Source organism: Danio rerio, chromosome 7 (assembly GCF_052040795.2).
Source record: "Danio rerio strain M-AB ecotype USA chromosome 7, GRCz13ab, whole genome shotgun sequence".
Lineage (NCBI taxonomy): Eukaryota > Metazoa > Chordata > Actinopteri > Cypriniformes > Danionidae > Danio > Danio rerio.
This window is the reverse complement of record NC_141027.1, coordinates 58,345,222-58,369,043: the sequence shown is the minus strand read 5'-3', so window position 1 is coordinate 58,369,043 and position 23,822 is coordinate 58,345,222. Positions and strand designations below refer to the sequence as shown.

The 23,822-nt window shown below is 33.3% G+C and overlaps 2 protein-coding genes across 10 annotated transcripts in view; one reads left to right on the top strand and one right to left on the bottom strand.

The window, feature by feature from the left end:
* ank2b (ankyrin 2b, neuronal) overlaps positions 1-23,822 on the top strand; it is a 243,298-nt gene that overhangs the window by 52,198 nt on the left and 167,278 nt on the right.
* LOC147843211 (uncharacterized) overlaps positions 1-23,822 on the bottom strand; it is a 501,869-nt gene that overhangs the window by 356,828 nt on the left and 121,219 nt on the right. The gene's annotated exons all lie outside the window — the stretch shown is intronic.

Here is a 23,822-nt window from a genome sequence, read left to right as displayed (position 1 = left end):
ACAAAGCAAAAACAAATGTTCTCCTGTTAAACTAACTGAAAACCCTACTACCATGTACTTCTGGCAAGTTTGTGTTTGTTTGAGTTGGCAAGTTGTAATTACAATGTTAGGTGACCTCAAGTCAGTTGATTGAAGAGATGGCGATGTACTGTACATCTTGTCTATCTATCTATCTATCTATCTATCTATCTATCTATCTATCTATCTATCTATCTATCTATCTATCTATCTATCTATCTATCTATCTATCTATCTATCTATCTATCTATCTATCTATCTATCTATCTATCTATAAGACTTTAAACTTTACATACTTAAAATGTATGTTATATTTGATAAGCTTTGAGCATCATGTAGTCTAGTGAGTTCTATACAGTATGCAGATGTGGCTATTGAGTGAATGAACAGGACCACACGCAGTGCTGCAGTACTGTGTGGCACAGCACAAAATGGTCTAACACAAGGAAGAAATGACCAGCAGGGGGCAGTTATGTAACATAGTGAACATACTGAACTGATATGCGGTAGCAGCCAGAGCAGGTGAGCGGAGCTGAGCGGTGGGATGCTGGTCGTGCGCTCCACTCAGTCGCTAACCGCCCAAAGTAAGCAGGTTAACATTCCGCTCATGCTCTCAGTACCGCTCAGATCCATGCTGACATAACATTTTTCTAGTAGACTAACTCTAATTTTCTTTGTAACTAAAAAATCCTAAATAACTGTCTAAAATTAAAGCACATCGATAAAATAAGTTTTTGTTTTAAAGCGGCATTCTTTCTTGTGCTTTTTTCGTTCAGTACAGTTTTTTTTAATAATATTTTAATATGCCTAAGTGATTAACTGTGTATTTTATAGTCTTTTTATTTAGACGGCTGTGCGTGTTATCTTATACTATAGTTTAACTGACTGTTAGCCTATTTTAACCTATAGAGCTCTGAACATAATTCGAATTACAAATTTGCTTCCATGACCACATCTTATTAATGCGTATGCTTGTTTTAATTAATGTTATACTTTAATAATTAATTATGAAATTTAATAATTCGTTTCTCGATTAGTCCTACTAAATCTATGAAAGGTAAGAATTAACTCACAAATTTATTCTTAGCATTTAAGCCTGAACAAAAGAACACAAGAAGGTAGGAAATTCAAATAGAATAGATTCTAAAATAGTCATAATATGTACTTAAGCAGAACAATTCTATATTCGTGCCCGTGATTTTTGTCTACATGTCATCAGGCCTCCGTAGACTAACAACAGACATGCGGAGTGTATGTATGACTGGGGACTTCTAACATTTATAAACATAATAGTTTTAATAACTCATTTCTAAGTTATTGTATAGCAGTGGTTAGACAATTGAACAAATATATTGCTTAAGGGGGCTTATAATATTGACCTTAAAATGTTTTTTAAACTGCTTTCTCCAGTAGAAAAATTATTGAAAAATTAAAAAAAAATACCTTCATTTGTTAAACATCATTTTGGAAATAAAAGAAAAAAATCACATAAGGGCTAACAATTTTGACTTCAACTTTATAAAGCTAGCTTTGCACAATTAATAATATTTATGCTTGTAGCATCTGGTTGGTTGCTGTTTTTCTGGTCCTTAACATTGGAAGTGAGACTACAGTTTGAACTTGAAGGACACTGGTCCACTAGAACTGGAGCTGAAGTTCTAGATTACTGTATCAGATATTACTTAGTGCGATTGTCAAAAGACTCTTGCTTAAAGTTATTGTTGTGCCAATGGCAGCTTCTTGAACCAAACAATAAGAAGGTGTCAGTCATGTAAAAGATGTTGCAAGATGTTTCCAGCATGTTTTGAGTTTGTATGTGTGTGTTTACCACTGATCAACTCATACTGCCTGTCTGCCTGGGGCGTCTCCTGGACGCCAAACAGCAACGCAGATGGGAAGTGTTTCCTGAAATGACATTCAGCCGTTACCACAGCAACAAGGGGTTGAAAAAGGGTTCTCTAGCCTGACATATCACCCTCTTGTAAAGGTCCACTGTCTGCATAATGTTTATTTGTGAAATGAAAAAAATTATCACATATATTATGTTAGGAAAAAATGACATTTGGGTATTGTATATGACACAAAAAATTAATGATAATTGTTGCAGTCATACCCAAACATTTATATGCAGGTTTTAACTGTATTGCTCTATAATAATGTATGTTTTGAAATGTGGAAAATGTGCACATATTATAACATGTAACTGAGTACACGACATGGTTTTGTTCTTATATTAAGTAAGATTATGGATATACATCTTCCAAACTGCTCCGAGCACATGATGCTACCTCTGAATTAGACAGGGTGGGGTCCGTTACCATGACAACAGTCCCTCTGTGGGGATAGTGCCATAATCTAGTGGAGAGGTGGGGGTGGAAGACAAGATTAGACAATACAACAGGAAGGGGGGAAGAAATGAGAGAAAGACCGAGAAATGAAGGTGCTTGTCATTAGTGTACATTGCGTGTGGGCTAGAGGTGTTAATGCATGGTTCTTTTAATCCAGATACAAGACCAGATACAAGGTCGGGAACACAGAGAAAAAGATAAATACGTCATAAAACCCCACCCTTTAATCCCCCATCTGTGAAGAACAGCTCTTTGTATGAAAAGGCAGAAGAAAGATGTGGATGCATAGGAAGGAAAAGAGGAGTGCTTTCTTTGCATGATGTAGATTTCTTAGAGGGAAAAAATGATCAGATTTAATTCACAGTGATTAAAGATGGCAAAAACAAAATATTAAGTGTTAATGTAATGTTTATTACAGTACAATGCATGTTTATAGTTCATTGAATCACTACAACACTTAAGGCTTATTGTAATTTTACCCTGATTTTAACCCAATTGTTATTTTTTTAATCATTTGAAATGTACAGATGACATTTCATAGGTCATCCATTCATAATTTAAAATAGAGACTCACAACTTAATAAGGATTCCAAGCTGTCCAAATTTGTCAGTCAATCCAGCTGTCTGAATAGAACAATAGCCTGACTAAAAGAAAATCTCTGACTGTCAGACAAAGCGACATTCATTATTAATGGTATTCAATTATTAATGGTATTTTAGGTTAAGGTGCACAGTGGGGTGATTAGAGTCAATGAATTGTCATTGTGTCAATCCTCCATGATTAAAATTGAAGTCACCATTTTTGTTCTGTTGGAATTTACTTTAGATTTAGATATTAGATGTATAACATATTTAGATGTTAGGCACTCTAAACAAACACATATACGTTTGAAATCAGAAGTATTTGCCCCCTTTGAATTTTGTTTTGTTTTTTTAAATATTTCCCAAAAGATGTCTAACAGAGCCTGGAAATTTTCACAGTATGTCTGATAATATTTTTTCTTCTGAAGAAACTCTTATTCGTTTTATTTTGGCTAGAATAAAAGCAGTTTTTAATTTTTTAAAAGCCATTTTAAGGTCAATATTATACGCCCCTTTAAGCTATATATTTTTGATAGTCTACAGAACAAACCATCATTATACAACAACTTGCCTAATTACCGTAACCTGCCTAGTTAACCTAATTACTCTAGTTAAGCTAGAGTAATTAAACTTTAGATGTCACTTTAAGCTGTATAGAAGTGTCTTGAAAAATATCTAGTAAAATATTATTTACTGTCATCATGGGAAAGATAAACAAATCAGTTATTAGAAAGTAGTTATTAAATCTATTATGTTTAGAAATGTGTTGAACAAAATCTTCCCTTCGTTAAATAGAAATTGGGGGGGAAAATGGATACAAAAATTCAGGGGGGGCTTATAATTCTGACTTCAAACGTATGTGCTTGTAGCATTTTTATGTTTAGTCAATGAAATGTAGGTTATTCATGGATATTTATCATAGTTGATATTATCAGTATATGGAGCCGGTATGACAAACACAATATAAACGTGTTTGGAAATAAATAAATATTGTATCAATTCAGACTAGTCAATCAACTGCAGTTTTTAAATTTAAACTCTATTTAAATTAGTCAAGTCAAGTCGAGCTTTATTGTCAAAATGAAAGGTTGTGTCTCGCAGGACAATGGTGCTACATAAACTATTCATAAATACAAACACAACACTGGACATAGAGAGTTATTAAAAAAAATATGCTTAACTAACATATAATATAAGATACTTAACTTTACATTTGTGATAGTAGTAATGATAAATTTAGTAGTGATAATAAATTTAAAGTAGTAATAATAATTTAGTTATTAGAAATTATAAAGGCGTCACTGTGATGCGGCGGCAGTGGGCAGCACGATCGCCTCACAGCAAGAAGGGAGCTGGTTCGAGCCCCGGCAGGGTCAGTTAGCATTTCTGTTTGGAGCTTGCATGTTCTTCCCGTGTTCACTTGGGTTTCCTCCGGGTGCTCCGGTTTCCCCCACAAGTCCAAAGACATGCGCTATAGGTGAATTGGGTAGGTTATGAGAGTGTTTAAGGGTGTTTCCCAGTGATGGGTTGTGGCAGGAAGGACATCCGCTGCGTAAAACATATGCTAATAAAGGGACTAAGCTGAAAACAAAATGAATGAATGAATGAATAATAAAGCATAATGAAATGAATATAAACATAGTAATAACATAGCGTGTTTCATCTAGCCAGCTGTTTTTATTGTATTAACTGTACCGAATTAAGCACTCATTCAGTATACTGTATATCTAGTTAAAATGCTGATTATAATTCATTGTTTTTACATTTTGTAACATAATCGTCAAACACATATTTAATTCAATTGTTGTTTATTCATTTATTTTATAGTAAGTGATTTTTTACAGGAAAGCACAACAAACACTCATCTCATCTTTTTTGTCTCTCTTACTCTTGCTCTTTCATCAACATTCATTTCCTCTCCATCTTGTTCCCATGGTACCTGTGGCTTTGATTCGTTCCTTCTGTTTAAGACTAACCCATGCTGGAGACAAATTGAAAAAGGGGCTATATTTAGCCTCCGCTGCCTCTGAACTTTGGTACTGTTAGTATTTTCTTGTAAATTACAGTTTTCTTTGAGAGAACATGAAAAGTATGAATTGATGGAACAGTTTGAATGAACTCCTGCAGTCTGGTGTGCTTGTGAATGATTTCTCAAATCATGGGGTGTTGTGGAGATTTGCCCTTTTTTATATAAAAAAATAGGTTGAAAAGATTACAGAGAATGTTTAGGAGACAAAACTATTACTGGAAAGTACAGAGTTTTAAGTTTTACCTTTATCTCTTTCCTCAGAGCCCATTCCAGCAATAATCCTTGTGTTTAAACATTTATATATAGAAACCACATAGCTTTTTCACAAATACACAAATATATTGACAATAAGGTAAATTTTTTAACATTAGCAGATGTCCTAGAACTAACAATAGATGTATTTATTATTTTTGTTAATATAAATTATTAAAAGTTAACCTTATTTTGTTTAGAGTCAAAAAATTGAAAATGCCTACTCCACTGTCGCCACTGGCTCGCATGGTTCAGGATTGGTAGAGCTACGCATTGATGAATTTGCTCTTCAGTGTATACTCTCAGTAATGATTTAAATCACACTGCACTGAGCTAAACTGAACTGAACTGAACTTAAACACTAAAAACTAAACTACACTGTTCCAGTTACTATGACCATTTATGTGAAGCTGCTTTGACACAATCTACATTGTAAAAGCGCTATACAAATAAAGCTGAATTGAATTGAGTATTCAGGTTCTGGGTCACATTATAATTTAAATAAAAACATAAAGAATCATTAAACCTGGTTTTCCTGTACACATTTTAAACACTTCTCTAGCATACAGTAGGCTGTTTAATCTAAAAATATTAATGTAACAAGTTGTTAATTGTAATAGTTATTAAAGGTAATATAATGTTTTTTAGTAGACAGTAGCAATATTCTACTAAACTATATTCCTTTTTATCACTATCAACACTAATTGAAATGAGAAGAAACATACTTCTAGATTAAATTTTATATAAAATGTTGCATTTTTAATGAACTTATTTACATAAAAACAATACGTACAATTGCCATTACATACAAACTATTAAAACAGCTGATTCGAATGTTATTACTCAATTGAATAAGCATTGGTTATCAGCTGATAGATACGGGCTAGTTGTGGCCTGTTCATTCACCATCCATTCACATGGTTAATCAGCTATCACATATGGCTACGGCCAGAAGTTATTGAGAATTATTTATATTATTTATTAAATTTTCCATTAATTGTATTTTATTAATGTCTACCCCTACCCCAACCCTAAACCCAACCATCACAGTGATGAAAAACTGATCTGGATCTGGAGTCTTCTCTATAAGTATAGCTGATTAACCATGTGGATGTATGAATACAGCCTTCTGAACCTACCAGTAGGCACAGAAGGCCCCTACTGGCCCATATCTATCAGCTGATAACCTCTGATAATGCCCATTAAATCATTCATAACATTCGAAGTGGGTGTTTAAAAACACCTTTAATCTCCTAATAATATACAACTATAGTTTAGAATTGTTAACAAACCATGTTATCATGTGACAAGAACTGAATGAATTCATTTTCTATGGCTGATTCTTCTGATTACATTTTATTTACTAACAAAGTGACCAATTTAATACTGATTTCTGATTGTTGCCCATGTTTTTTTTTTGTTAGTTTTTTTTTTTATGTTGAGTATGTATATTTTACTAGTGGTTATGCAAACACACTTCTAAATAAATTCAATTCATCATTATTTATACAGGGCTTTTACAATGTAGATTGTGTCAAAGCAGCTTAACAGTTCCAGTAAATTGAAACTGTGTCAGTCCAGTTTAATTTACTATAATACACACATAAAATTAAAAATGTATGTTTAGATGTTCAGTTAAATTGAATAAAGGCCACGTACAATAAGTATTAAAGTTTACTCAAGCTCTAGACTTTAAAATATAAACCTCAAGTGATTGCCTAAATGAGCTATAATAAAAACTGGCCAAAAACATAACTATGATCCGTACAGTACATCAGGTTGAAACAAATAAGGAAGACTGAAGTTTAAGTTAGTTTGTTAAACTGACTGCCATTTCTGTGTCTGTAAAAGCCTTTCAGGATCAGTATGCCTAGCCTGATCTCATGAGGAAATTAATTATTTTACGTTTTGTCAGTTTAGTGGATAATTCATACAAATTCATACAAGTTTAGTCATACAAAAATGTAAGATTTTTAAAAGAAGGCATGGCATCACACCTCACCTCTAAATCCAACCATCATTGGGGGATGAGGAAATTGTACTAAAATGTACGAATAAGATTTAAATGTACGAATGCCACTAAATCAAAAGGTTACGAATTAGCGTGAGATATCATTGGAAAGTCTCTCTCTGTGTGCATTTAATAATGTTCAGTTGCTCAATACATAAAATTTCCCCTGTCTTGGTCCTGTTTTTCTTCTAATTCTCTTCACTTTTCTTCCCTGCATGGGCACCAGAGCGCTTTTGTCTTTTTGATAAGGTGATTCTGTATTATGCATCTATTTTAGTTAGGTAACGGGAGAGTAATAAAATAGCTATGTTTTTGTTTTCAAGATGGAAGTTTCCACAGTGCAACGGAAAGACAGCAATATTACAATGATGTGTCACAAAGAAATAAAAAAAAATTATAAGAAGAATATAGAATTTTGACCAATGCATGTACTGTAAGACTGCAAAATATAATATTTCACCACTGATGTCGCAATGTGTGCATCTGCAATAGTGACATTGCAAGATATGTAATAGTAAGTGTATATTATAGTTGACCAGGAGCTACAGAACACATGCGATTTTTGTATGTTAACCATAATAGAGTAAAAGTTTATCATTTTCATGCTTTAATACCTGTGACTGAGCATTTAAAAAGAGTATTTGGACACACAAAAATGATGGTTTGGAGGTGTAACAAATATTAATTGTATTTATTTATTTATACGGAAATTGTTTCTAGAAGAATTATTGTTTCTAGTCTAGATATCAGATAGCAAAAAGATACAAATCAGAGAGCAAGATTATTTACTCCACTGGAAAGGAATGGAAGAAGGAAGAACTCTTAATTTTAACTTCTTCTGAAGGTGAAAACAAAACAATATTTTTACTTGATATAAGAATTTGAGATTTTTCAACTAGAAACAAGACAAAGCCAGTAAAAAAAAGTTTTTTTTTTTTTTTGCATTGTGATTACTCAAACTGTCAAATAGAGCTATTCAAACTATTAGAGGTGTGAACCTAAACAGGACTCACAGTTTAGTTTGGTTATGATTATCATGAAATAGTTTCGGTTCAGTTTGATATCTTGGTGCATCACGGTGCATTGACGATGCTTTCCATAAGCAGTTTTATATTTTTATCACAGCAGCAATTCTTGTAGTAAAATGTATAAATATATTTATATACTATTTGTAATACAATTTTGTCCTTTAATATAAAAACACTCAGATATAAAAACTGTACCTTTAAACAACACAAGCATTTATAGCAAATAAACAACAAATAAAAATCCCACTCACTTTTTGAGCCTTGTCTAGCAAGTTATTTCTTACACCCCTTTGATTGGTCACACACTTAACAGAAAGGGCTGCGATTGGCTCTTGCGCACTGGCGCTCTTCACAGATGAGTGACACTGATAAACGGCAGCGGTGATCACAACTGATCCATAATAGACACAGCGAAGAAAACTCTCCAGACACATGCTTGTGTCTGTATCCAGAAGTATCGCTGTAAAACAGCTGAGACGAGAGGAAAAGTCACGCCAGCAGGTCAAATGGGCCACAGGGAGAGAGGGAAATGAATTTTACTTTCATTCTCTCAATTGCAGTAAAACAGAGGCTTCTGCTGTAAGTGTCAGTGAAAGACATACACGCCGTTAAATTGTGCACAGTTTCTGCGTTTTTAAGTAGTTGGAGCATTGTTAATACTCGCCCTCGCCTCCCTCGCTATAGTAAGCGACAGCGACATAGCACATAGGAAATAAATGATGTCAGTAATAACCGGTTATGATTATTACTGAACCGATACTGAATTGTCCGCGTCTGCATTACAGTCTCTTGTGAAACTGTTTTCAATACCATGCATCCCTAATGTACAGTGCATTACTGTATTTTATATATGCAGTATTTTATTTGTAATATTTTAAATTCATATTGTTGAAGTATGGGTGATAAAATATCCTGAAAGTTCAGTCAGAAATTTTGTCCCTAAGAAAATGTATATATTTACTTTTTGTTGATTATATTCTTTTCCACTATCCACTAACTAAAATATATTAGGATGTCTGAAAGCATTTAGCTATGCAGAACAATAAACATCTGTTCCTGTATAGTCTCTTTACAAGTTATAATAAACCTGCCAGTTGAATGACTGTGATTTTCACCTAATGATTTGTAAAGTTAGTTGTTTGTTCTAGCTGAACACACTTCCTCTCACTTAGACTGCTTTTTTTGGTCAGTGGTGGGTGTTTCATGAACTGAAACACAATGACAGATGGGGGCTGGAAATGGCCAGAGAAACTGTGCACCAGTAGGGTTGATGGTGCTAATTCTGTGTTTGTGTGTCTGCGCATGCCAATATACTTGTTTATATGGAAAGCAATTATCAAGCATGACGCATTCATTCTTGAAAATTAGAAATGCGTGGGGAAACTTTTGAGTTAACCCAATTTTGATGATAAACCATTTATGTTATCCACTTTATTTTTCTCATGATCTGTTTTTAGTGAATAGGTGAGAATTTCTTATATGGCGAGATTAATTAAACTAGAAAAATTAACATGATACTGACATCCCAAAAAGCACCAATGGGAGTGGAACGTTCTACTGGCAATGCACAAATTAAAGAACACCAACTCAATTTACCAAAATCAGCACTTATTAAAGAATTTTTACATTATGTAAAATTAGTCTCTGGTGTTCATAATGTGTGAAGTTTTCAACCCATACTCATTCTAATTACGTACTTCTATATACAGTACATTTCTGGAGTGTGCCAAATATGTCCCAGGAGGTACGGCATTTTTTTGGTGCAGTTTTTGTTTTTGTGAATCCACCAGAGGCCGCTGTGTATGCTTATTCAGATCTCAAATTTCTCTCGAAAGTGCCATTCTGCCTGCTTTTTTCATATAAATCCTGACTGACAGACCCACCCTCCTCCATTCCTAAACCCAACCAATAGTGTTTTCAAAAGCAACAAATTGAAAATCAGGTGAGGGCTTTTTTTTTTGGATTGCAATTTAAAACACTGGTTGGATTTAGGGAAGGGGGTGGGTCAATTGGTGCTTTTTAAAACAATATTGAATGGTTTTAGGGAAGGGGAGGGTGGGGGAATTGTTTGGCAGTCAGTCAAACAGTCAGTCAACAGCGACCTCTGGTGGATTTGCACGAGAAGACCAGGCACAAATGGCACTCGCAAGAGAAATTTGAGATCTGAAAAAGCACTCAGCAGCCTCTGGGGGATTCGCAAAAACAAAAAGTGCAAAAAAAACTTGCTCCTGTGACATATTTTGCTCTCTCCAGAAATGTATATTGGAGTACCTAATGAGAATTAGCCTGGGTTGTATAAAGGAGTCTAAATCGCACCAGGAAGTCCTCCATTACACACACACAAACAGCAAGCTGTTGCAAGGAGACTGAAACTGTAATGGGCAACATTAAGACATATGTACACATTTCCTCTTTACATTTACACTTTTATATGTGCACTACTGAAACCCTCTATAAATCAGTTTTATTTGTATGTTTCCTTAAAAATGAATTACAATGAAATGTATTTAAAATTCATAATGATTCTTAATTTTCCAGCTGTCGTTGTCTTGCTGTGTTCGCCTGTGGCCAGGAAAGCTCACTGCTTTGGCTACACAATGTCTACTTTGTAGATGGAAATCCAGTCACCCATCAAACCCTGCTGCTTCCCTCACTGTTTCAGCCAAATCTTTTGTTCTCATAATCCAATTGTTACAGTTTTCGTTCTGCTTTATCCCAGAGTCATTCCCTTCTTTACCACCCATATAACACAATGCGAACACTGTAGTGCAACAACCACAGTGGAATGAAGCACTAATGCTCTGTTTTGTGACTAAATAGCATGTTTATTTTTCATAATAGTTAGCACGCTTCATTTCCCGCCATTTTCAGTTTCTTTGTTCACCAAATTGGATGCTTTTACACTTGTGGTGAGTTTTTTAGTTAATGTAAAAGACATTCCAGGTTTGCAGTAAATGGATAAATACTACATGATATGTAAAACAATGTGAGGGTTTATATGGATTTGATATATCTGACTGCATGTAAATGTGAGGGGGAACGAGAAAAACAGTGTGGGGAGAAATTAAACCAAAGATGAAGTAAAGTTCAAAGTAGGTCGTAGATTTGGGGAGTGTGTGAAAAACGTAAAGAGAGTGTGATAAACAGAGTCTGTATTTCCTTCTAAAGAAAGGATCAGTTATGAACTTCAGTTCTCTAAGAAAGAGCTATTGAAGCTGAAACAGAGAAGACAGTGTCAAACCGGAAACCCTGACCAAAATGCTGGGAACATTTTCCTAATATTGGGGAATATAATTTCTCCACTCATTTGCTCCATGTAGTCTTTGTTCAAAAGTTCAATGTAACGTCTAATTTAATTTATTAATATTTTCTGTTTGTTCATTTGTTCCCTCATAGCGGACCCATAGCTTTCCATTACACAACAAAATGTGTCTTTCAACTCTAAAGGTTCACTAACTGATTTTGCTGTTCACACTGTACACAATACTGGAAACATGCTAACAACATGTTACTTCATACTAGCCCAGACAGCACACATACGTTGGGCCGACGTCGTGCCGATTTTCAAAATTCCATCGGTGCGATGTCGCTCAGGGAGCGTTTGCTAATTGGCAAAATGTCGCCGCGACGTCGGCAAATGATCGGAAACGCTGTCCGGCCGATGTTAGGACGACGCAACCGGAAATACCGGCCGCTCCGCGGAGGCGCTGTTCTCAGGCGTTTTGCTCATACTTATGGACCACTAGCTGCAGCAGCAGCTTATTTATAATAAACACGACACACCACTCTCAATAACAGTTGAAGATTTATTAATATTTTCACAAACATACAGATAGATCAACATACTTTTATCACACATAACCATGTTTTACCACGTTTAAAACAAAACCAACAAGTTGTACTATAACCATGGCTGAACTACTGTGCAATAAAGATTTTAAATACAAAGTCCATTGCAGCATTTACATTAAGACCATAGGAATATTTAAAAGTACTTCAAAACATGTACACTAAGGGTGACTATAGTTTACTATAGTAAAAACACAAATAACTTGTGTCAGCACATGTTATAATGCTTATAATTTTTTAAATAGTGTTAAAGAAAATGCATGTTTCCAAGACTATAATCTTAAAATACAAGATAATACCAGTCATGTGTTCAGTATCCAAAAGACTTTCTTCAGGGAGTTACAATAATAAAAGAGTACAGTATTTACAGTAGTAAATAAATCATACAAATTAAAATAATTGTCTGATAAAATCTTATTAAAGTCTGTAGTCAATTTATTTTTTACAATTTTTTTATAAATGGCATTCAACAATTTGCAATCTCCTCTGAACTAATAACACATCAATAATATAAAATAAACAATACTTTCTCAGAGATAACCAGTTTTATTTTAAGCAAACTCTAATGCACGACACAAAACCGATTTTGTCATTTTATATATATATATATATATATATATATATATATATATATATATATATATATATATATATATATATATATATATATATATATAACCCCTTAATTTCTGTTTAACAGAAATATTTTTTAACACATTACTAATCACAATAGTTATAATAACTCATTTCTAATAACTGAGTAAATAATATTTGACTAGATATTCTTTAAGACACTTCTATACAGCCTAAAGTGACATTTAAAGGCTTAACTTGGTTTATTGGGTTAACTAGGCAGGTTAGGGTAATTAGGCAAGTTATTGTATATCGATGGTTTGTTCTGTAGACAGTCGAAAAAAATTGCTTAAAGGGGCTAATAATATTGACCTTCAAAACTGTTTTTATTCAAGCCGAAATAAAAGAAATAAGACTTTCTCCAGAAGAAAACATAACATTTTCTTGCTCTGACCTATCTATCTATCTATATATATATATATATATATATATATATATATATATATATATATATATATATATATATATATATATATATAAAACTGGTTGTAAAATGTGTACAATGTTCCAAGAAAACACAAAATGAAAAGAAATAACCTGTCATTTAGTTTTGTTTTATCTTGTGGAAAGTTACACATAAAAGGGGATAAATAGGTGGAATAAAAAGTGTGTTGCCATCCTCGAAATTGTTCTTGTATGTTGTCTTCATCTTTAGTCTTCACAAGTGAGGCTGGCCCAAACCGGGACTGCAGTAGCCAAATCTAATCCTTGTAGTGGGAACCCTTAATTAAAGCAAGAAACCAAAAGGAGAAAGATTAGCATTGCAGCAGTTCATATTACCACAAATATATATTATTTGTTTCATGACATATAACTGGAGTATGTGTTATGCAAGTGCCTAGCTAAAATAATTAATTTAATTTAACCTTAAAGAGTGTGTCTGAGCACTAATTTTCAGAAAAGCCATTTGAAAGTTAAATTCCTTGTGAAATCATAATGAATGTTTTTTTTTGGTTTTTAGTATCATTGTGTTAGTATAAATCTGTATCTAAATATATGTCTAATCTTCAGATACCACATTACATGCAAATTAAACTAAGTTTCGTCAACTAAAATGTCACACTGTACACCACATTAAATATATAATAGCTAGGGCCAGGAGGAATCTGCAGATGTTTTTTTTGCTATTTCTGCTGAAAATTTTGGTGGAAGTCTGCGGATTTCTGCGGAATTATTTTGGGAGTATCATAACTTAAACCTTAATATATGAAATAAAAAAAATAATATATTTAAGTTTTATTTAATGTTTAAAATGCAAATCCAATTAGATTCACTTTATTTGGTAAATAAAGCAAGTTTTTCATATAACATATCTAGTAAGACAGAAAATATTACTGTACAAACCTCATTGTACATAAATCAGATGAACATTTTCACATTAGTCAATAATATTACTGAAATTAATTTTAAAAACTGAACAAATATAGATTTACACACATTTACTCAAATAAATAAACAGAATTAATGATAAGCTAAACATCTGCGGAGTTCTGCGAAAAATCCGGGTGGGTCTAATCATAGCTTTATTTCTGTTACAAAAAAGGTTTTTCAGCAAACAACTTCTATTATTCGTAGGCTATAGAGGAGGATATATAAAGAAATTATATATTCAACTCTCTAATTAAATGCACCTGATGCAGATAATCAAGTCTTTTAGGCTTATTTGAAAACTTAAATGACGTGTTGGACCACAGTTGGACAACGCTCAGTGAGAATACTTTTTTGCACAAATTTTTTTTGTTCTAAAGAAACATGTTTGATTGTTAGCAATCATCAAAGAGCAAATATATATAAATAAAATATAAATAAATACTATGCTCTTAAAAATAAACTTTTCAATCATCAAGAATACTAAAAATATGTTTATTTAAAATGTTTTATATTAAAAAAAAAACAGCTTGAGGAGAGAATCAGTACATTGGAATACTATTTTTTCAGAAGGATCATGTGACAATTATATACATTGTATTAATTTCACAGTATTACTGCTTGACTGTATTAATTAAACAAAGCTGACACTATAAGAAGAGAATTTACCATACCAACCTAAAAGCTATGAAACAGTCGTGTATGTTTAAGATGTTACTTACTAGTCCTATTGTACTTTGGAGAGGTTGTCTGACAGGAGGATCCCTTCAACTCAGCAGAATTCTCAGCAGACCATCAGCGTACACCAATCTAAGAATAAAATAAGCAATTTGTTAAAAACCAAAAATATATATATTTTATATTTCCAGGTTTATAGGAAAGAAGAAAGCTAAAGCAGATTTAAAATGTAGAAAAAAATAAAACCTATTGACAATTTAATGGCACAACATACCCCAAACTAAGCACGCTCAAATGGTTAATTTATATAAATGACAACTGCTGCTCATTATACCAATATTAACTGTTAAGGATTCATTCATTCATTTTCTTTTGGGCTTAGTCCCTTTATTATCTTGGGTCACCACAGCGGAATGAAAGGCCAACTTATCCAGCATATGTTTTACGCAGCGCATGCCCTTCCAGCTGCAACCAATACACACTCATTCACACACACTTATACACTATGGTCAATTTTAGCATACCCAATTCACCTATGTCTTTGGACTTGGGAGAACCGGAGCACCCGGAGGAAACCCACGCCCACACAGGGAGAGCATGCAAACTTCACACAGAAACGCCAACTGACCCAGCCGAAGCTCGAAGCAGCGACCTTCTTGCTGTGAGGCAAACGTGCTACCCTCTGCGCCACCGTGCTGCCCTGTTAAGGAATCAGATTAATATAAATGAATTGACATGTTTATTTAGTGTCTGACACATTAAATATTGCATTTTTAAATATTGTTTCATTTTAAGATTTATTTCAGAATTAACTTTAGAACCTGGATATATCGTCACATTTTCATGCACAGCAGCATTTCCAAGAACATAGAAAAACAGAATATAGGCCAACTGAAAAATAAAAAAATAAAAAACTCTGACTGAATACTTTAAGTAACTGGCTAGGAATGGGCAGGTATAAGATTCTGAGGGTATAATCTTGGATAAAAATATCACAGTTTCACAGTATTGTGATTACTACTCTGAAATGTGTTTTTTTTATCTCTGTGTAAAAAACAGCTTCTTTTTCCCCATTGAACACAATTTTTATTTTAAGAAACATTTAAAATATTTTGTAACAGTAAACATGCCAGGCTAAATAAATTTAATAAAATAGTACTATCTTCATTAGACTCAAACACACTGATTTCTTGTGAAGGCATAATAAGCTATTTGTTTTTCAGATGTTTGCTGAATCGTGAGCTGACCAGTAGCTTTTGATGTGGAGGGTGTTTTGCTGCTGTAGATAAAGTTGGACTATTTTTTTAAGCCTTTGATAACGCGCTAAAAACCATATACAATGCATCCGGAAAGTATTGATAGCGCTTTACTTTTTCCACATTTTTAATATTTCAGTCTTATTTCAAAATGGATTAAATTCATTAATTTCCTCAAAATTCTACACACAATCGCCATAATGGTTGTTGACCCGATTTTAGTTAATCATTTACAAGTCAATATTGCCTATATGGATTGTGATTTTTAAAAAAAATAACATGTAAAATTGCAGTGTTAAATGCAATGCCATTAAATGCAACATTTTAGATGCACCTGTGCAAAAAGCTAGTCTAGAGCACTTGGAATGCTGGTGTAGTTCTAGTTAAATTCAGTTCAGTTAAAGCTGTATATGCAGCCGGTCACAAGTATAGGATTTAGTATTTAACTAATTTTAACAACTAAACATTTACAAGTCTGTATTAGCCAGCTCATGTACTACAATGTAACAGATACTGTATATTTCCACCTTGATACTTAAGCTTTCTTTAAAATATTTTGTGTTCAACTGATTAATTCATTCTTTCATTTAATTTTTTCAGTGCAATACTATAGCTTACACTGGTGTATTTGTATGGACCCCCCAAAATAGCGGAGGCCACTTTCTGGCCACCCAAGTATAAACTTCTAGCCTAGCCACTGTGAACTACCTGTCTGTCCTGCTCCAGAACTCTTTGTCGGCTGCTTGTATGTCTGGATACAGCTGCACAAGTCTTTTAACACTGACAAATACAGCCTCTGCACATCCTCACAACCAGGAGAACAGAATGACCTGAAAAATATAACCAACTGAAATCAGTTGAAATGTATTTGGTCTTGTGATGATGACACAAAAATAAATTATTTTTCACAAAGGATGTGCTGTTACCTATGAAACGGTCTATAATGAATGATCTTTTGATCCTGTTTCCTTGATGTCATTCACTCAGAGATGGTTTGGACATTTGATTGTATCTAAACTGTAAAGAATTTAAGTTACAAAAACATTGATAGCAGGACCATTGATCTTGTAACTTATAAAAATTGTTAAGTATTGAACAAGTCTGCAACCAAACTAGTCAAGTTAATAATACTAATCTCAACCTAACTATGATTAGTTGTCTTGTTTCTGCTGCCCAGACGGTCTCTCCACCTGCTGATAAAAAAGGAAAAAGTATGGTATTTTTCCAACAATGAAACTGCAAACAACTTAACTATAAGGGGGTAAGCAGTGAGCATCTTTTATTATAAGCAATTTACTGAATACTTTGTCACTGGTATTACCTAAAAACCAAACGTCCCAAGTTTGGCTCATAGCTGTCCACACATCACCACACAGCCCAGTAGCTTGTGGTAATACTGAAGACACTGATCAGCTGGTCCAACTGAGTTTGGAGTTGAACTGCAATCAGGCATCCAATACTGCAAAGAAAGAGAAACTCACTTTGGGTTAACAAATGATGTAATCCCATCCAAAAATTTAAGTAATTGTGCAGTTAATTCTCTTATTGAATTTTCTGAGAGCTTATGAATATATTTTGTCTTCCCAAAATAGCATGTACTGAAACACAACATTATATAAATATAAATTAATAAGAGCATGACGTGGTGGCACAATAGGTAGTGCTGTCGCCTTACAGCAAGGATGCTGACTCGAGCCTCGGCTGGATCAGCTGGCATTTCTGTGTGGAGTTTGCAAATTCTCCCTGCGTTTGCGTGGGTTTTCTCTGGGTGCTCTGGTTTTGCCTACAAGTCCAAAGACATGGGGTACAGGTGAATTGGGTAGGCTAAATTGTCTGTAGTGTATGAGTGAGAATAAGCGTATATGGTTGTTTCCCAGTGATGGGTTGCAGCTGTAAGGGCATCCACTGCGTAAAACATGTGCTGGATAAGTTGACAGTTCATTCCGCTGTTGTTACCCCAGATTAATAAAGGGACTAAGCAGAAAAGAAAATTAATGAATGAATTTAATAAGAGTTAAACTGATCTGTTAACATGTCTGTCAGGAGCTGATCTACCTTATAATAAATTTTTTGCTTAATTTTTTTTAAAAGGGAAATCAATGCCCACACATATACATATATATACACACATATATATATAAAATGTATATAAAAATATAATATATATAAAAAATGGTTCCAGTAGTAACGCTCCTTAAAGTTAAACTACATATTCACATTCCTCATCTGTCTACTGTTACATTATACTAATTACTGTTACATACAGTGGCCGAGAGTGCGAAAGAGAGTAATAAAACACAGACAAAGAAGACAGCTTTGTCACTTTTTCTATGCTATTTGTGAGATTGTGTATATTGTCAAACTGATGAAAATGTTTTCTCAATTTACTTTAACATTTTTATAACTTACAGCCGTTGTTAAATTTAAAAGTATTTTAAACATGGATGTACATCTAAATGCATATAGGGCACATCTCAAAACATTATTACATTTTTCCAGATAAATCAATTTTGAATTAAAACGTATATTAATCTCTAGACTTGCATCTCCCTGATCTTTTTAAAAGAACGGCCCCTCGTTTGCTCATCACTGTTTGACAAGTGTCTGGCAGTCCGTCAAAAATATACTTACATATAAAAATATACTTACATATAAAGATGTTCATCAGCTACACGGCACTTAGGTTAAACTTTGACCTCCTTTTCAGTTGATGTGGAAAACAAAACCAAAAGAAAGACAAAACGACTGAATACAAGTTGCATATCATGCCTGTACAAATCAAAATTTATTCATTTAGGGCTTAAAGTGACTTGTTTGAGGATGAGTTAAGGTGTAAGGGATGGGTGAACAGTGTAAATATACATGTAATTCATAGCTATGATGTAAAGCTGAATTTTCAGCATCATTACTCAAGTCTTCAGTGTCACTTGATCTTTCAGAAATCTTTTTTAAAGATGTTGATTTAGTGCTTGAGGTTGAACTAATATAATGGTGATTATCAAATGGTGCTGATTTGCTGCTCAAGAAACATTTCTGATTGATATCAATGCTAAAAACAGATGTGATGACAAATAATTTAGTGTAAACTTTTTTCTAAGATTTAATAAATTAATTAATCATAAAAAAAATAAACAAAATGAAAATAACAAATATTACTTCATTAGCAGCAAATCTGCATATTCATTAAGTCTTGAAGAATCATGTGATGTGAAATTTAATACCACTCACATGTTTCAATGTCAAAACTTTCTTAAAATAACTGCAATAAAGACAAGTAACAGATGCATAATATATAGACATGTAACATGTGCATAATGATGTGCAATGGAAATTCATATCAATTAATCCTCTGCTTAAAGTTACCTGTCTTTTCTGCATCTCTGTGATCAGCTCCCTTCATAAATTTAGGAATCTTGTGTTATGTTTTCTGTAGCAGGGGGTTATTCTCTCACTCCTGAAACCACAGAACACTTTTTTACTTAACATTTGTTTAAGATAACGTTACTATGAAATATCAAAACACGATTGAACTTTTGATTCACGGTCCTTTACAGTACAATGCGTATTAGACTAACGTTACATATGGAGTGCATTAAATAAAACATTGACAAAACCTCTCATCTACACATAAAGAATAAATAAAAGCCTAAACTTTAACAAACAAGTTTAACAAGAGCTAACATTAAGTAAGTTAACGTAATATTACCCCGACGCTAACGTTACCAGTGCTAATATGCTAACGGCCTTTACGAAGACTTGCCACTCTTATATAACATAATATTCAACTGAATATTCATCAATAGCCATTAATAAAAGTGTGAGGAACAGTTTTATGTAGTATTTGCTTTGTTTTAGGGACTAAACTTACCTGAAAACTGTCAAAACGGCAGCTTGAGAGAAGTCGTGTTGTGTCTTTCAGGTGGTGTCGTGTCGTGTTGTAGCTTCGTTTCCCATAGCAACATCCCCTCCGCTCCAGTGTTGGAATGAGACGCGCGCGCGCACATCAAAGTCATGCAGTATTACATTTATAAACATGATCACTCCATAGACAATTTAAATAATAACCTTGTATTTTATATCTTGAATTTAAAATGTATTTAGCAGTTTTATATACGCTATTATCTTTAAGACGAGCTTTATAGCCTACTAAACTGTTACAAAACAAACACTTTATTTGTGCATCAGATTCACGGTCAAAAATAAATAACCAATAAATATAAATGCAAGTATGTATAAAACAAAGATGTCACTCTGTAAAAAGGTGTTTATTTTAATTAAACAGCCGAAATGCAGAACATACTTGATTTTTACACTGGAAAAAAATGTATTAGAAAAAGCCACAATAAAAACAAACAAACAGCAGTTAACACCAGAAAAACAACGTTTTCATTATTAAAGCATAACAACAAAACTTTTTATATTTTAATGAATTGAAATCATGTGTTGTAGGCATTTTGGTCAGTTTTACTGCATTAATGTAGGCTATTTAAAGCTGGACCGACCGACGCAGTAGACGTGATGCATCTCGCGTTTGTCTAATTTATTATGCACGCAAAAACTTACTTGTAAACCAAATATGTTGCCGGATTCTTTCATGGGCATGAGAGATAAAGTGCTTATGAAGTGCTTCGTCGGCCTCTGGTCGTTAACCGATGCAGAGCCGACGTTTGTTGAGCTGGAACAATAGAACACACGACCGAACGATCATGCGTATGTTTGGCCGACCATATACAGATGTTAGAATTAAAGGGGCCGACGTGTTGACCTTCGGCCGACGTCGGCCCAACGTATGTGTGCTGTCTGGGGAATCACCCTAATGAAATGCTATTTCATACTGGAATCGTGCTAACAACATGCTAATTCATACTAGAATCATGCTAGCATGTTAATTTCATGCTAGAAACATGCTAGTGACATGTTAAATCATGCTAAAAAGATAATAACAAAATGCTAATTCATGCTAAAATCATGTTAATTCATGCTAATCCATGATAGAATCATGATAACAACATGTTAATCCCTACTGGAAACATGTTAACAACATGCTAACTCATGCTAGAATCATGCCAACAATATGCTAATTCATTAAACAACCGTGCTGACAACATGTTAATCCATACTAGAATCATGCTTACAACATGATAATTTGTACTGGATACATACTCACAACATGCTAAATCATACTGGAAACATGCTAACAACATGTTAATTCATACTAGAATTGTGCTAACAGTATTCTAATTCATACTAGAATCACCCTAATGAAATGCTATTTCATACTGGAATCGTGCTAACAACATGCTAATTCATACTAGAATCATGCTAGCATGTTAATTTCATGCTAGAAACATGCTAGTGACATGTTAAATCATGCTAAAAAGATAATAACAACATGCTAATTCATGCTAAAATCATGTTAATTCATGCTAATCCATGATAGAATCATGATAACAACATGTTAATCCTTACTGGAAACATGTTAACAACATGCTAACTCATGCTAGAATCATGCCAACAATATGCTAATTCATTGAACAACCGTGCTGACAACATGTTAATCCATACTAGAATCATGCTTACAACATGATAATTTGTACTGGATACATACTCACAACATGCTAAATCATACTGGAAACATGCTAACAACATGTTAATTCATACTAGAATTGTGCTAACAGTATTCTAATTCATACTAGAATCACCCTAATGAAATGCTATTTCATACTGGAATCGTGCTAACAACATGCTAATTCATACTAGAATCATGCTAGCATGTTAATTTCATGCTAGAAACATGCTAGTGACATGTTAAATCATGCTAAAAAGATAATAACAACATGCTAATTCATGCTAAAATCATGTTAATTCATGCTAATCCATGATAGAATCATGATAACAACATGTTAATCCTTACTGGAAACATGTTAACAACATGCTAACTCATGCTAGAATCATGCCAACAATATGCTAATTCATTGAACAACCGTGCTGACAACATGTTAATCCATACTAGAATCATGCTTACAACATGATAATTTGTACTGGATACATACTCACAACATGCTAAATCATACTGGAAACATGCTAACAACATGTTAATTCATACTAGAATTGTGCTAACAGTATTCTAATTCATACTAGAATCACCCTAATGAAATGCTATTTCATACTGGAATCGTGCTAAGAACATGCTAATTCATACTAGAGTCATGCTAGCATGTAAATTTCATGCTAGAAACATGCTAGTGACATGTTAAATCATGCTAAAAAGATAATAACAACATGCTAATTCATGCTAAAATCATGTTAATTCATGCTAATCCATGATAGAATCATGATAACAACATGTTAATCCTTACTGGAAACATGTTAACAACATGCTAACTCATGCTAGAATCATGCCAACAATATGCTAATTCATTGAACAACCGTGCTGACAACATGTTAATCCATACTAGAATCATGCTTACAACATGATAATTTGTACTGGATACATACTCACAACATGCTAAATCATACTGGAAACATGCTAACAACGTGCTAATTTGTTCTTAGAATCATAATAATAACATGCTAATCCATAATAGTATCATGCTAACACCATACCAATCCATACTAGAATCATGTTAACAACATGCTAATTCGTCTATTTATCTATACTATTTTGAACTAAATAAACTATAACCAACAGGCTTTCTCAAGTCAGCCTCAAACTACTACATTTATACTACATTATTACTACTCATTCTTTGCAGTAGTTTATTAATTATAGAACAATAAAAAGAGACACCCAAAATCCCTCTCTGTAAAAACCTTTGATTCTAATAATATTAAATGAGGACCAGATTTCATTTAATGCTCAGAATTTCTTTGCACTAAAAATATATGCAAATGAGCTTTAATTTAATGATGTAATTTTGTTACAGTGTTCAAGCTAAACATCAAAATATAGGTAAGAAGGAGGAGGCACCGAACATATAAACAGAAAGCAAACATGCAGTGGCAGACCCTCATGGTAAAGTGTCGCAAAAACAAAAGTATGAATTTAACATAAATGTCCCACTCCTTCAGTAGTTCTCTCATATTCCAATATCATCACTCCTCCTTTTATTCTTTTGGAGCTCCTCCATGAAAGCAGTGTGATGCACAGATGATGCTCATTAACACTCGTGCCACCAGCCTCGCTCCACTCCATGGCTCTCGGCACCACTTCCTGCAAATGCCTTATTTGCATATTTTAACATACCATTTTATTAAACTTGTAATGCAAAAAAAAATTAATTAATTAATAAAAATAAATTGTTTAAATAATTGATCCAATGCTGAAGTATGATGATTATTGTTATCGAGTTAAAATAATAATGCTTTAACCCCTCTAAAGAAACTAAAAGAAATGCTCTCTGCAAATGTGAGACTGAGATTTTTTATGTTTAATTGGTTAGTGGTTAATAAAAGTTGAATTAGTTACAGTTAATAAAAATGTACTGTTAATTTGTTTGTTGTTGTTGTGATAGTTTGTTTAAAATGATTCAATTATTCATAATTATTAAGCCATTAATTTATGTTTTTAATTAGCTTGAAGTTTTAAACTTAAAATAATATACCCCATGTCCAAATCAAAATAAAAAAAAAAAATCACAAAAACTACAGAGAATATAGTTTGTGACTTGAAAATCAGGGTTTTAACTTTTTTACAGTGTATAAGAATCTGAACATATGCATTTTACCGATTGAGCTTTGTATTGTGTCTGTAGCCTTTTCCTTCATCTC